The sequence below is a fragment of the Oryctolagus cuniculus genome, chromosome 7 (genome assembly GCF_964237555.1).
Source record: "Oryctolagus cuniculus chromosome 7, mOryCun1.1, whole genome shotgun sequence".
Taxonomy (NCBI): domain Eukaryota; kingdom Metazoa; phylum Chordata; class Mammalia; order Lagomorpha; family Leporidae; genus Oryctolagus; species Oryctolagus cuniculus.
The window spans coordinates 7,444,358-7,460,324 of NC_091438.1; the positions used below are offsets into that span (position 1 = coordinate 7,444,358).

General features: G+C 50.8%; 1 long non-coding RNA gene across 2 annotated transcripts in view; it reads left to right on the top strand.

Annotated features, from left to right (window-relative positions):
* Positions 1–6,304: 6,304 nt before the first annotated feature.
* Positions 6,305–15,967, top strand: part of LOC103349981 (uncharacterized) — a 40,108-nt gene continuing 30,445 nt past the window's right edge. For both annotated transcript variants that reach the window (XR_011390260.1, XR_007924152.2), the window contains exons 1-2: positions 6,305–6,420; positions 6,981–7,117. This is a non-coding gene — a long non-coding RNA (uncharacterized lncRNA). The remainder of the gene's footprint in view (positions 6,421–6,980; positions 7,118–15,967) is intronic.

Genomic DNA, 15,967 nt, shown 5'->3' on the forward strand with positions numbered 1-15,967 from the left:
GTTCCAGTGTGAAAACAGAGCAGTGTAAGAACCCACAGACTTGTGCTCAGCACTTCCAGCCCCTTCTCAGGGTCTTTGTGTTGTTCAGTGCTGTGCCTTTGTCGTACTCATCAGTGGAATGGGTAGAGGATGAAATGAGCCTACGTAAGACTCCATACGGGAGATGCCTGGTGGAAGTGAGTCAAAAGGAGAGAAGAGACCCAGAGAGGTTGGAAGTTAGCAACGAGCTCAAGAAGAGTCATTCTGGAAGTAGTGGTTGTGATGGGTGGGACTCTGGGGAGAGGTTTATAGGCGGTTGTAGGCTATTTTGCTGTGTCAGATGGTGTAATTCGCTTTAATATCTTTCCCGAGATGTGTTCCAGTTATAATAAACAATAGTTATTTACTGAATACTAATTATTGTGCATCAGACCTGTGCTGAGGACTTTGCGTCCATCGCCTCCTGTAATCCTAACAACACACCTGTCAACTCTTATCTCCATTGTGTAGATAAGAGAACGCGTGATTAGACACATTAAGCAAGGTCATCCAAGGTCACACAAGGAGTCAATAGCAGAGCCAGAAGAACCAGGATTCTGGCCCTGGCTGACTCCAGAGCCTGTTTTCTTACGTGTTCTGCCCTAACGCCATCATTTGTTGCCGCCATGTGTCATGGGGGCAGGATATGTAAAAGCATAAAAAGCCCATGCAGCCCACTGCCAGGTTCTGGGTCACTGCTTGCCAAAATTCTACCCGTCTTGGGAGTGGCTGCGGTGCCTTGGATGTCATCAAGCTGTCGGCATTGTAGGGCCTCAGGGGTAGGCGTTTGACACCACAGGTCAATTGCCTCTTGGGACATCCACATTTCATAAAATGAGCACATGATTGGAGAGTCCTGGCTCCCCTGCTTTTTTTTTTTTTTAAGATTTATTTATTTGAATGTCAGAGTTACAGAGAGAGAGGGAGAAACACAGAGACAATATATAGGAATCTTCCATCCACTGGTTCACTCCCCAAACAGTTACAACGGCCAGGACTGCTCCAGGCTGAAGGCAGGAGCCAGGAGCTTTATCCAGGTCTCCCACATGGTGCAGGGGCTCAAACACTTGGACCATCCTCTGCTGCTTTCCCAGGCCAAAAGCAGGAAGCTGGAGCAGGAGTGGAGCAGCAGGGACATGAACCAGCACCCACATGGGGTGCCGATGTCATAGGCAGTGACTTTTTCCACTGTGCCACACACCAGACCCCTCTTCTGCTTCTGATCCAGCTTCCTGCTAATGTGCACCCTGGGAGGCCGCAGGTGACGGCTCCAACTCTTGTGTCCCTGCCACCCTGTAGAGACCTGGACTGAGGTCCAGGCTCCCGGGCCAGCCCTGGATGTTACGGTCATTTGGGGAATGAACTAGTGGATGGAAGTTTCTCTCTCTCTCTCTCTCTCTCCATTTCAGCTAAAATAAATAGATAAGTAAACAAAGTTTTAAAAAACAAAAAATGCAGGTTTAGACAGTCCTTGTATGTTCTCAAAAAATAACTATTCTTTTTTTTCTTTATTATTTTTTTGACAGGCAGAGTTAGACAGTAAGAGAGAGAGAGAGAGAGAAAGGTCTTTCTTCCATTGGTTCACCCCCCAAATGGCTGCTACGGCTGGCGCGCTGCGCCGATCCGAAGCCAGGAGCCAGGTGCTTCTCCTGGTCTCCCATGTGCAGGTCCCAAGCACTTGGGCCATCCTCCACTGCACTCCCGGGCCACAGCAGAGAGCTGGACTGGAAGAGGAGCAACCGGGACAGAATCCGGTGCCCCGACTGGGACTAGAACCCAGGGTGCCAGTGCCGCAGGTGGAGGATTAGCCTAGTGAGCCGCGGCACCGGCCAAAAAGTCACCATTCTTATCACCAATTCGTCATTCATCGGAGAGAAATAGCATATCAGTACCCTTGTCTTTTCAAAGGCATCTAGGACGCCTACTGCTATTCAACGAGAAAAGAGCATCCGTGATAAAGTAGCCTACACTGCCTATGTATTATTCAGAAAAACATACGTACCACAAGTGAGACAAACTTCTTGCCCGGTATGGTAAGCAAATAATGATACCTCTCCCTCATCTCACATACACAGATGTCAACATCATTGTCTTTGGAGCCTACAATTGCTATCTTACATGGCTAAATGGATTTGACAGGTGCAACTCAATTAAGGATCTTAAGATGGGGATCGAAGCCTGGGTTCTCCCGATGGGCCCAAAGGAATCACACGAGCTTTACAGGGGCAGGAGTGGGGTGGGGAAGGGCAGTTTGGAGTAAGGAAAAGAAGCTGTGAAGAGGGAAGTCGATGCTGGGAATAATGTAGGGCCATAGCCAAGGCACGTGGGCACCCCCTGGAAGATGAGAAAGGTGTGGGAACACGCGAAGCCACACTTGCTGCTTGCGTCCTTCAGAAAGAGCCACGCACACATTTCTTATGGCAACTTGACTCTAGAAAAATGGAGCAGAGCCTGAATCCTGGTAGATGCTGTCAGTCAGCCACTTTCACCGTCCAGAGGGCAAACAAGGGCTCCCCAGGTCATACCGTTCTTGTCCTGGACTGGGTACGGTTCTAAGAGTTTATGTCCATTACATGATTTAATGTATTTATATTCATGTTTTTTATTTGAAGGGGAGGGGAGTGTGGTGGAGTGAGAAGGCCATGCTACGATGGCTGCTGGCAAGTGAGCATCAGTTACTCAGGAATGGCTTCGGAAACCCCCTGGGAAACCACCTGGCAATGGAGCTGCCTAGCAACAGGCTGTGATTGGTTCGGGCACAGACCGCCCCTTGGCTGGATTGGTTGCCTTGTCTATATAAACTGCTGTACCAACTGAAATAAATGAGACTGCAGGCTGCTCGCCTCTGGCCTGCTTCCACACAACTCCCGGGGTCTGTGTGGTGACTCCGCCCCTCTTGCCCCCATGGCAATCCTCTCAGAACGAATCCACAGCAACAGGGGAGAATCTGCCATCCATTTGTTCACTCCCTAGCAGCTCACAAAAGCCAGGGCTTGGTCAGGTTGAAGCCAAGAACCTAGAGCTCAATCCGAGTTTCCACCAGGGTGGCAGGGACCCATGTGTGTGAGCCACCGTCTGATGCCTCAGTGGGAAGCTGGAATCAAGCCACACCTGGGGGCCTGGTGTTGCGGCTGAGCTGCAGCCTGCAACACTGGCACCGATAATCGAGCACCCATGTGTGTCCAATCCAGCTACTGCTGATCTGGAAAGGCAATGGAAGGGGTCCCAAGAACTTGGCCCCTGCCGCGCTTGTGGGAGACCAGGATGGAGTTCCTGACTCCCGGCTTCAGCCTGGCCCAGCTCTGCTTGTTGCAGCCATTTGGGGAGTAAACTAGCAAATGGAAGGTCTCTCTCTCTCACTCTTACACTTTCTGTCTGTCACTCTGCCTTTCAAATAAATATGTAAATTAAAAAATTAGAACTGTGCCTGGGACTTAAATGTACCCAGATCTCTGACATGAGATACATATGTTTCAATGTCTTAACCACTGTACCCACACACATTTGAGAGACAGAGAAAGATATATATATATATATATATATAGAGAGAGAGAGAGAGAGAGAGAGCACTCCCACCCTCTGGTTCATCCTCCAAATGCCCACAAAACCCCAGGCTGGGCCAGCCTGAAGCTGGAATTCAATCCAGACTCCCATGTTGGAGGCAGGAACCCAGTTACTTGAGCCATCACTGCTGCCTCCCAGGGTCTGCCTTTGTGGGAAGCTGGAGTGAGGAGCTGGCGCCAGGTATCAAACCCAGGTACTCTGATGCGGGGTGCAGGTGTGTTAACCACTCAGCTAAATGCCCACCCTCAGATAAGGAAACCGAAGCACAGAGAACTACGCTCTCTTTGTCTCTGCCCTCCTCCTCCTCATTGTCCTCAGCAGTACTTACTCTATCCTAGAAACTAGTCAGAGGCGCAGATCAAGGCTGACGCTCTTTGGGAGATGCAAAGCTAGGGCCGTCCAGGGGGAGGAGAAAGCAAAGAGGAGATGGGAGGAAATGATAAGAATGCATTACACACCTGCTCCATTTCCTGCTGCAGGCACACAGTAAGTCGCGTGACCCAGGTCGCACAGCCGCGCACTGGTGAGCTGGAGTGTGAAGTCCTCGGTCCGACTCGAGACCACGCCCAGGTCCACTGTTTCATGCTATGCTCTCTCCCTTGGAAGAGGACCTTAATCATCTCTTTCATGGTCTTTCTCCCTTTGGACACGCTTGTGTTCTTAGAGTCTCGTGGTCTGTGTGTTATATTTCCTCCTGCCAAAGCTGCCATGGTCCTCAGGGCAGGGACCTGTGGATAAGTCAAGACCACAGATCACACTCTGCTAATCCTTGCTCTGTTTCCATTGGCTAAAAACGTGCACATTGTTGCTTATGCTAGTTATGTGCCCATAATTAATGATTTGGAAATAGTATCGCTTTTTTTTTTTACCTCTCAGATATGTCATTATGATTATATGTGATAATTTCCCTAGGGTAGATAGTTTGAAGTATTTCTTTTCTTTTCTTCTGTTTTATTTATTTGAAAGGCAGAGTTACAAAGAGAGGGAGAGACAGAGAAAGAGAGAGCTTCCATCTGCTGGTTCAACCCCCAAATGGCCGCAATGGCTGGGGATGGGCTAGATCAAAGCCAGGAGCCAGGAGCTTCTTCCGGGTCTCCAACGTCAGTGCAGGGGCCCAAGCATTTGGGCCATCTTCTGCTGCTTTCCCAGGCACGTTATCCCCAAGCTGGATCAGAAGTGGAGTGGCTGGGACTTGAACTGGCACCCACGTGGGATGCTGGAGTCACAGGCAATGGTCTTACTTGCTATGACACAATGCTATCCCCATAACGTTTTAAATGACTCTTTATTATAATGTCATTCTACTTAATGGTTATGTATAATCAGTGCTTTGAATTCCTTGGCTGTACCTGCCATTGCGAGTGTAGGAAGGTCGCGGAACAGAATCACAGGCTGCAGGAACTCCCAAGGTAGTTGTTCTGCCTGAAAATGCTCACTACAGGGTGTTTGGCAATGTCATATTTAGTCTACTTCAGTGACTTTTTAACTTTTTCATTTAGTAACTATTTATCTAGGGTTCACCACATGCCAGGCAGCTGTCAGCAAATACGAATCCATTTAAACGTCATAGGAATCCTGTGGGGTGTAGACCACATGGACGTTCCCTTCCACACGTCACGCTACCCACACTTTCAGTCATTCAGTCAAGAACCATTTACTGTGTAGGCACTATGTGCCAGGCACCGTTCACGGCAGGCGAGAAATACCAGTGAGCAAAACGGAGACCCTTGTCTTCACAGAACCTCCGAGGGTCCTTGAGGAAGGGCAGAGAAGTGCTCGCTCCACGGGAGGCGTGGGGGAGCGGTCAGCCTGCCGGTGGAGACGTAGCGTCCCACGCTGGAAGGCCTGAGCTAGATTCCTGGCGCCAGCTCCTGGCACAGCTCTGTGCTAACAGACTCCCCGAGGAAGAGGTCATGGCTCAAGCAGCTGGGTTCCTGCCACCAAGTGAGGGCCCTGGACTGTGTGCCCAGCTCCCGGCTCGGGGCCTGCTTCTGGCCCAGCCCCAGCTACTGTGGGCATCCGGGGTATGAAGCAGTGGATGGGGGCTGACTGTCCATTGTCTCTCCTCTCTCAACTTTTTAAAATAAATTTTATTTTGATGCAAAAATGTTTAGAAATCTATGCATATGAGGGAACTTCAAAAAGGTCACTGAAAGCGTGTATTATGTAAAACTATGCATAAATTTCAAAATATTTTGCACCAAAATGAAATGATTTTTAATTCCATTTTTCCATAAACTCTTTGAAATAGCCTTGTGCAAATTATTTCAAAAGCGCTGGTGACATTTCTGTGTCTCTATTGCTCAAACAATTTCTCTCTGATTGTTTCTTTTCTTTTTTTTTTTAGAAAGCTTTTATTTAATGAACACAAATTTCATAGGTACAGCTTTAGGAATATAGTGATTCTTCCACCCACCCGTCCTCCTACCCCAACTCCGTCCCATCTCCTACTCCCTCTCCTATCCCATTCTTCACTAAGATTCATTTTCAATTACCTTTATATACAGAAGATCAACTTAGTATATACTAAGTAAAGATTTCAACAGTTTGCACCCACACAGACACACACAAAGTATAAAGTACTGTTTGAAGACTAGTTATACCGTTAATTCTCAAGGTACAACTCATTAAGGACAGAGATCCTACATGGGGAGTAAGTGCACAGTGACTGCTGTTGTTGATTTAACAATTGACACTCTTATTTATGACGTCAGTGATCACCCGAGGCTCTTGTCATGAGCTGCTAAGGCTATGGAAGCCTTTTGAGTCCTCAAACTCCAATAATATTTAGACAAGGCCATAACCAAAGTGGAAGTTCTCTCCTCCCTCCAGAGAAAGGTACCTCCTTCTTTGATGGCCCCTTCTTTCTACTGGGGTCACACTCACAGGGATCCTTCCTGTAGGTCATTTTTTGCCACAGTGTCTCGGCTTTCCATGCCTGAAATGCTCTCATGGGCATTTAAGCCAAATCTGAATAACTTAAGGGCAGATTCTGGGGTCAAAGTGCTGTTTAGGGCATTTGTCTGATTGTTTCTTTAAAGTATTTGGGGGGGGCTGCCACTGTGACATAGTGGGTAAAGCCATCACCTGCAGTTCCAACATCCCATATGGGTGCCGGTTCGAGTCCCAGCTGCCCCACTTCTGATCCAGCTCTCTGCTGTGGCCTGGGAAAGCAGGCCCAGGTCCTTTGGCCCCTGGGAGACCTGGAGGAAGCTCCTGGCTCCTGGCTCCAGATCGGCACAGCTCTGGGCATTGAGGCTGTTTGGGGGGTGAACCAGTAAGTGGAAGATCTCTCTCTGTCTCTGCCTCCACCTCTCTGTAACTCTACCTTTCAAATAAATCTCTTTTTTTTAAGTAATATCTTTTTATTACCTGTGTATCTAAAACGTGTCTTTCAGAGCAGGAGGGAGTGCAGTGCTGTGGCTGGAGGCCAGTGAGGCGGGATCCCACAGCCGGACCCGCAGGAGACGCAACGGAAGACGCACGAGAATGTGAGATCCTCCATTCAGAACTTCCTCACCCACGTGGTCCTGCCGTGAGCCACTCCTTTTCTTTTTTTCTTTTTTTTTTTTTTTTTTTTTTTTTTTTTTAACTTTTATTTAATGAATATAAATTTCCAAAGTACAGCTTATGGATTACAATGTCTTGCCCCCCATAACGTCCCTCCCACCCGCAACCCTCCCCTTTCCCACTCCCTCTCCCCTTCCATTCACATCAAGATTCATTTTCGATTCTCTTTATATACAGAAGATCAGTTTAGCATACATTAAGTAAAGATTTCAACAGTTTGCTCCCACACAGAAACATAAAGTGAAAAATACTATTTGAGTACTAGTTATAGCATTAAATCTCAATGTACAGCCCACTAAGGACAAAGATCCTACATGAGGAGTAAGTACACAGTGACTCCTGTTGTTGACTTAACAAATTGACACTCTTGTTTATGGCATCAGTAATCACCCTAGGCTCTTGTCATGAGTTTCCAAGGCTATGGAAGCCCCCTGAGTTCACTGACTCTGATAATATTTAGACAAGGCCATGGTCAAAGTGGAAGTTCTCTCCTCCCTTCAGAGAAAGGTACCTCCTTCTTTGATGACCCGTTCTTTCCACTGGGATCTCACTCGTGGAGATCTTTCATTTTTTTTTCCCCAGAGTGTCTTGGCTTTCCATGCCTGAAATACTCTCATGGGCTTTTCAGCTGGATCCGCATGCCTTAAGGGCTGATTCTGAGGCCTCTTTTTTTCTTTTTAAAGATTTATGTTATTTATTTGAAAGGCAGAGTTTACAGAGAGGCAGAAAGAGAGAGAGAGAGAGAGAGAGAGCGCTCTTCCATTTGCTGGTTCACTCCCCACATGGCCGCAGCTGCACCGATCCAAAGCCAGGAGCTTCTTCTGGGTCTCCCACACGGGTGCAAGGGCCCAAGGACTTGTCCCATCCTCTACTGCTTTCCCAGGCCATAGCAGAGAGCTGAATCAGAAGTGGAGCAGCCAGGACTCGAACCAGTGCCCACATAGAATGGCAACACTGCAGGCAGCGGCTTTACTGGCTACGCCACAGAGCTGGCCCCATCCCTTCCCTTCCCTTCCCTCCCCTCCCCTCCCCTCCCCTCCCCTCCCCTCCCCTCCCCTTCCCTCCCCTCCCCTCCCCCCCCTCCCATTCCTTTCCTTTCCTTTTTTTCTTTTTGACAGGCAGAGTGGACAGTGAGAGAGAGAGATACAGAGAGAAAGGTCTTCCTTTTGCCGTTGGTTCACCCCCAAAATGGCCACTATGGCCGGCGCGCTTCACTGATCCGAAGGCAGGAGCCAGGTGCTTCTCCTGGTCTCCCATGGGGTTCAGGGCACAAGCACTTGGGCCATCCTCCACTGCACTCCCGGGCCACAGCAGAGAGCTGGGCTGGAAGAGGAGCAACCGCGGCAGAATCTGGTGCCCCAACCGGGACTAGAACCCGGTGTGCCAGTGCCGCAGGCAGAGGATTAGCCTAGTGAGCCACGGCGCCGGCACCATCCTTTTATTTTTCAAGAAACTGGACCGCATGCAAAGACGAGGCATCACACTTGGATGCATACGGTGAAGCACCTGGTTACCATTTCTACTCCTTCTGCAAATGCATACAATAGAAAACTATTTAGGAAGCATGAGGAGGCTTGTGGCCCTTGGGTGCCCGTTGCCTGTGACAGACAGCCCAGCCTCTGTGAATGTCGCTGTCAAGGTCAAGAACGCCCAGTTCCACTGTGGAGCCAGTGTTCCATACAAGGCCATAGTGAAAGAGCCCTGTCTTATCAATCATTTCTGTTTACCTTTTTATTGCTGTCTCGAGTGTATTTCTAGGAGTCCCCTACATTTAGTTATGTTACAGAAGTCAGCACTCAGCCACGGTGACATTTAAGCCCTGGACCATTACTCTATTTATTTTTAACAAATGTACCAATTAAAAAAAAAAAAAGCGTCATTAGTGTGTTGGTGCTAGGTTGTACTTAGTTGTATTTTTTTTTTTTTTTGACAGGCAGAGTGGACAGTGAGAGAGAGAGATACAGAGAGAAAGGTCTTCCTTTTGCCGTTGGTTCACCCTCCAATGGCTGCCGCAGTCGGCGTGCTGCGGCCGGCGCACTGCGCTGATCCGAAGGCAGGAGCCAGGTGCTTCTCCTGGTCTCCCATGGGGTGCAGGGCCCAAGCACTTGGGCCATCCTCCACTGCACTCCCTGGCCATAGAAGAGAGCTGGCCTGGAAGAGGGGCAACCGGGACAGAATCCGGCGCCCTGACCGGGACTAGAACCCGGGGTGCCGGTGCCGCAAGGTGGAGGATTAGCCTATTGAGCTGCGGCGCCAACCCTTAGTTGTATTTTTTTTTTTTTTTTGACAGGCAGAGTGGACAGTGAGAGAGAGAGACAGAGAGAAAGGTCTTCCTTTGCCGTTGGTTCACCCTCCAATGGCCGCCGCGGCCGGCGCGCTGCGGCCGGCGCGCTGCGGCCGGCGCACCGCGCTGATCCAATGGCAGGAGCCAGGAGCCAGGTGCTTTTCCTGGTCTCCCGTGGGGTGCAGGACCCAAGCACCTGGGCCATCCTCCACTGCACTCCTGGGCCACAGCAGAGAGCTGGCCTGGAAGAGGGGCAACCGGGACAGAATCCGGCGCCCCGACCGGGACTAGAACCCGGTGTGCCGGCGCCGCTAGGCGGAGGATTAGCCTAGTGAGCCGCGGCGCCGGCCCTTAGTTGTATTTTTATCTACGGACTTCATAAACTGTGTCCAGCCTTGCTGTGATGTGGCGCAACCAGGGGCAATTTGGCCTTCTAGGTAGGGTTGCCAGATTTAGCAAATAGAAATACTGGTTAAATTCAGTTAAAATTGGATTTCAGATAAACAATGCAAACTTTTTTATAGAACTATGTCCCATATATTATAATTTGCCTGGCAATGCTCCCCCCAGGATTTGCAATGTCTAGAGGGAGGGACTTCTGTTATCACCTCTGGGAGCAAGGCGCGGGGGGCATTGGTGCCAGTCATCCTGCGACACAGGCTAGCTCCCTCCCCACACCAGGGAGTCCTCAGTCCTTGAGGCCCACAGTGCTGAGCCTGGGAAATCCTCCTCTGACACCATGGTTAACTAAAGAAAGACGGTGGTCAGAATCACCTGAGGTTTTTTTATTATTTTTTTTTAACACATACGTCACCACTTCCTCCCCTCCCAAGGACATACCAGTGACAAGTTTGTATTTTAAAATATCACACCTCTCCATTTAATTTACATCTGCACCCTAGGCCCACCACTGAGAACATACTCAGAGAAAAGAAGCCTTTACTTTCCCCTTTCGGATCGCTTATTGTATGTTATCTATATAAAAGTTAACGTTGTACCTTGCATTCTGAGTCGCGGTCAATAACATGTCCTTGGGACCGGCGCTGTGGTGCAGCAGGTGAAGCCACTGCTTGTGACACTGGCATCCCGTAACAGAGCACTTATTCGAGTCCTGGCTTCTTGGCTTGTGATCCAGCGTCCTGCTAATGCACTTGGGAAAGCAAGGGGTGATGGCCCAAGTGTTTGGGCCCTGCCACCCGTGTGGGAGACCCTAATGTAGTTCCTCGCTCCTGGCTTCAGCTTGACCCAGCTCTGGCTGTTGTGGCCATCTTGGGAGTAAAACAGTGGATGGAAGATCTCTATCTATCTCTGATTGATCCCTCTTCTTTTCTCCCTCTCTCTGATGTTCTGCCTTTTAAATAAATAAACCTTAGAAAAATGGCCGGCGCCATAGCTCACCAGGCTAATCCTCTGCCTGCGGCGCTGGCACCCTGGGTTCTAGTCCTGGTTGGGGCGCTGGATTCTGTCCCGGTTGCTCCTCTTCCAGTCCAGCTCTCTGCTGTGGCCCGGGAAGGCAGTGGAGGATGGCCCAAGCCCTTGGGCCCTGCATCCGCACGGGAGACCAGGAGGAAGCACCTGGCTCCAGCGGCCATGTGGGGAGTGAACCAATGGAAAAGGAAGACCTTTCTCTCTGTCTCTCTCTCTCTCACACTGTCTAACACTGCCTGTCCAAAAAAAAAAAAAAAAAAAAAAAAAAACACACCTTAGAAAAAAATTCATTCCCTGTATCAGGCTTAAATACATAGGAGAGATTTAACCAGCAAGTTTTAGTCCATGCCTGGCCCCTGGTCTAATGAGGTCATTGCTGGAGAGTTAACCTTGGTCACTTGTTGTGTGTGTGTGTGTGTGTGTGTGTGTTTTGACAGGCAGAGTGGACAGTGAGAGACAGAGACAGAGAGAAAGATCTTCCTTTTGCCGTTGGTTCACCCTCCAATGGCTGCCGTGGCCGGCATACTGTGCTGATCCGAAGCCAGGAGCCAGGTACTTATCCTGGTCTCCCATGGGGTGCAGGGCCCAAGCACCTGGGCCATCCTCCACTGCACTCCCTGGCCACAGCAGAGAGCTGGCCTGGAAGGGGGGCAACCGGGACAGAATCCGGCACCCCGACCAGGACTAGATCCCGGTGTGCAAGCACCGCTAGGTGGAGGATTAGCCTAGTGAGCCGTGGTGCCGGCCTAACCTTGGTCACTTGTAGAAGGGCAGTTGATCCACTGGCGCTCACCACGACCTCCTGAATGTTCACATAGTCACGGAGACCCCAGCAGGCAATCAGGGCATCTGGCTTCAAAGGTGGGTGGATCGAGTGTCCGGGAAAGACGGTGCAGTTAGGATTCGGCCAGCAGTTAAGTGGAAGTTGGACTGCCTGGGTTCAAGTCCAGGCTCCTGACTGCAGCTTCCTGCTGGCGCACAAGATGCGAGGCAGCAGTGATGGCTCAAGTGGTTGGGTCCCTGCCACCCACGTGGGAGACCTGGATGGAGTTCCCGGCTCCCAGCCCTGGCCGTGCATGCATTTGAGTTGTGAACCAGGGGTGGGGGCTTTCTGTCTCTCTGTATGTTCTCTGCCTCTCAAATGAATAAATAAATAAATTTTCTTTAAAAAGGCTCTTTCATGTTTGAAAGCTGTAAATATTTAAATACAGAGTTGCCTGACTTGCTGAGCCAGGATCACCCTTGTGAGAAAAGAGGGTCTGGATTACAAGTCCCAAAAGGTAGAGTTACAGAGAGAGGGAGACAGACAGACAGACACACACACACACAGAGGGAGACAGACAGACACACACACAGAGAGGGAGACAGACAGACAGATACACACACAGAGAGGGAGAGAGACAGACAGAAACACACACAAAAACAGAGGGAGAGAGACAGATAGACACACACACAGAGGGAGACACAGACAGACAGACACATACACACACAGAGGGAGACAGACAGACAGACACACAGAGAGGGAGACAGACAGACACACACACACACAGAGAGGGAGAGAGAGACACACACACACACACAGAGACAGACACACACACACAGAGGGAGAGAGAGACACACACAGAGGGAGAGAGACAGACACACACACACAGAGGGAGACACAGACAGACACACACACAGAGGGAGAGAGAGGGAGAGAGAGGGAGACAGACAGACACATGCACACACACAAACACAGAGGGAGAGAGACAGACACACACACACAGACAGACATACACACACAGCGGGAGAGAGACAGACACATGCACACACACACAGAGGGAGAGACAGACACACACACACAGAGGGAGAGACAGACACACACACAGAGGGAGAGACAGACACACAGAGAGAGACAGACAGACAGACACATACACACAGAGGGAGAGAGACAGACACACACACACACACAGAGGGAGAGACAGACACAGAGAGAGAGAGAGGGAGGGAGACAGACAGCCAGACACACACACAGAGGGAGAGACAGACAACCAGACACACACACAGAGGGAGTGACAGATAGACACACACAGAGGGAGAGAGACAGACAACCAGACACACACACAGAGGGAGTGACAGATAGACACACACAGAGGGAGAGAGACAGACACACACACAGAGGGAGACAGACAGACACATACACAGAGGGAGAGAGACAGAAAGACAGATGCACACACAAACACAGAGGAAGAGACAGACCGACACACACACATAGGGAGAGAGACAGACACATGCACACACACAGAGAGGGAGAGACAGACAGATGCACACACACACTGAGGGACAGACAGATAGACACACACACAGAGGGAGAGAGACAGACACACACAGAGAGAGAGACAGATAGACACACACACACAAACACAGAGGGAGAGAGAGAGAGACAGACACACAGAGGGAGAGACAGACACACACACAGAGGGAGAGACAGACACAGAGAGAGAGAGAGAGAGAGAGGGAGGGAGACAGACAGACACACACACGCAGAGGGATAGACAGACAGACAGACGCACACACAAACACAGAGGGAGAGACAGACACACACAGGGGGAGAGAGACAGACACACACACACAGAGGGGGAGAGACAGACACACACACACAGAGGGAGACACACACACACAAAGGGAGAGACAGACACACACACACAGAGGGAGAGAGACAGACACATGCACACACACAGAGAGGGAGAGACAGACACACACACACAGAGGGAGACACAGACACACACACACAGAGGGAGAGAGACAGACACACAGAGAGAGAGAGACAGACACACACACAAACACAGAGGGAGAGAGAGAGATAGACACACAGAGGGAGAGACAGACACACACAGACAGAGGGAGAGACAGACAGAGAGAGAGAGAGAGAGAGGGAGGGAGACAGACACACACACACAGAGGGAGACACACACACACAGGGGGAGAGTGACAGACACACACACACAGAGGGAGAGAGACAGACACATGCACACACACAGAGAGGGAGAGACAGACAGACAGACACACACAGAGGGAGAGACAGACACACACACACACACACAGAGGGAGAGAGACAGACACACACACACAGAGGGAGACACAGACAGACAGACACACACACACCGAGAGAGGGAGACAGACAGACACATACACATACACACGGAGGGAGAGAGACAGACAGACACACACAGAGGGAGAGAGACAGACACATGCACACACACACAGAGGGAGAGACAGACACACGCACACAGAGGGAGAGAGACAGGAAGACAGACACACACACACACACAGAGGGAGAGACAGACACATGCACACACACAGGGAGGAAGAGAGGCAGACAGACACACAGAGAGAGGGAGAGAGAGACACACACAGAGGGAGAGACAGACAGACACACAGAGAGAGAGAGAGAGAGACAGACTGTGGGGAGCAGCCCGGACTGGACTGAGTTACTGGAATTAAGACTTATTCTATGCATCTGCTCTCCCACAATATGGCGCTGGGAGAGAAGTAAACAGCTTCCGCACAGCTGCCTCCAGTTCAACCAATAAACTGTAGGACTTGCTACTGATTGGAGGAGAGCAGCGTACTCGGCGTGTGGGCAGCCGAGTTGGGATTGGCGGAGGAGGACTATAAAGGAGGAGAGAGACGGCATGCACGGGGAACATCTAAGGGGAACATCTAAGGGGAACATCTAAGGGAACCCGTGCAGCCCCCGAGAGAGCCGGCCGGCGGTGTGCCGCTCCCCTGCGGAAGTGGGGAATGTGGCCAGGGGGAACTGCCCTTCCACGGAGGTGGAAGGGATAGTAGCCAACCCGGGAAGAACCAGCAGCAAACCCGGGGAGGGCCGAGCAGACGAAAGAACAGCGCAGGGTCCTGTGTTGCTCCTCCACGAAGAGGGGGAGCGACATAATGGTGCCGTGACTCGGATAGGAAACCTAGGGCGGATAGGAAACTTAGGAGGGAAGAAATGACTCGGATAGGAAACCTAGGACGGATAAGAAACTTAGGAGGGAAGAAACGGGAAGAAATGGGAAAATACCGGAGAGAGAGACTAGCAAACAGCCTAGGGAAAAGCCGGACGAAAAGGGTGCCGGAAGAAGCTATTGAAAGCCTAGGCATAGACTCAGATACGGACTACGGGGGGAAGCTGGGAGAAATCTCTAAGGTCGAAAGCGAAAGTGAACGCTAGAACAAACAGACTCGGACGCGGACTGTGGGGAGAGGCCAGGAGAAATGAGGGAGGAATATCGTTGGAGGAAAGTTTGGGGAAACATACCGGGTAGAGAAAAATGTTAGGGAAATTGAAGCCGTGGGGGGCAGGCCAAGGCGGATACGAAAGCCACTTTGGGATTCTCAAGTTAGCCCAGGAATAGGGGGCGAAAAGTTGAAACCAGAAGCTGAAACGTAAGCCAGATTGGGATCCGTCTGATTAGCCCGGGGAGCAAAGGACGGGAAGCCAAATCGTGGGGCGGAGACGTATGCTGGGTTGAATTCGCCAGGCTAGCCCGGGGAACTTAGATTGAATGCTAGTGGCGGACACGTAAGCTACGCTGTGTTACTCGCGGAAGCCGCCGCGTGCAGAGAGAGCACGGGGCGTGAATAGATAGGGAACGGGGCTGGCGCGAGGCCGTGGTGCAGACGCGAAGGGCGTGGAGACCGCGGAGCGCACGAAGCCAAGCCGCGCAAAGCCGGGAAGCTGCGCAGATGAAAGAGGCGCGGGCTGAAGCGGCTCAGAGCCGGCAAGGCGCCGAGAAGCAGCCTCGGGGCGGAGCTGCCGGCAGGGCGAGGCGCCGGGAAGCTGCAGGGATAAGAGAAATAGAAGTTTAGAAATGAGAGAAATAAGAATGCTGGGAGATAGAAGTAAAATGGGAGAAATAGGAATGCCCGGAGATAGAGAAATAGAGAAATAGAAAGGCCTCCCTACAACACTGCAATGTGAGAGCTTGGATTCGGTCTGCCCGATTAGTGAGGCGATGAGCACCTGGGCGGCTAGCAGCTTATGCGCCGCAGGTCACCGAAGACAGGCACGAATTAACATCAGTAAGGCCTCCCCACAAAAAGGCAATGAGAAGGCTTGGA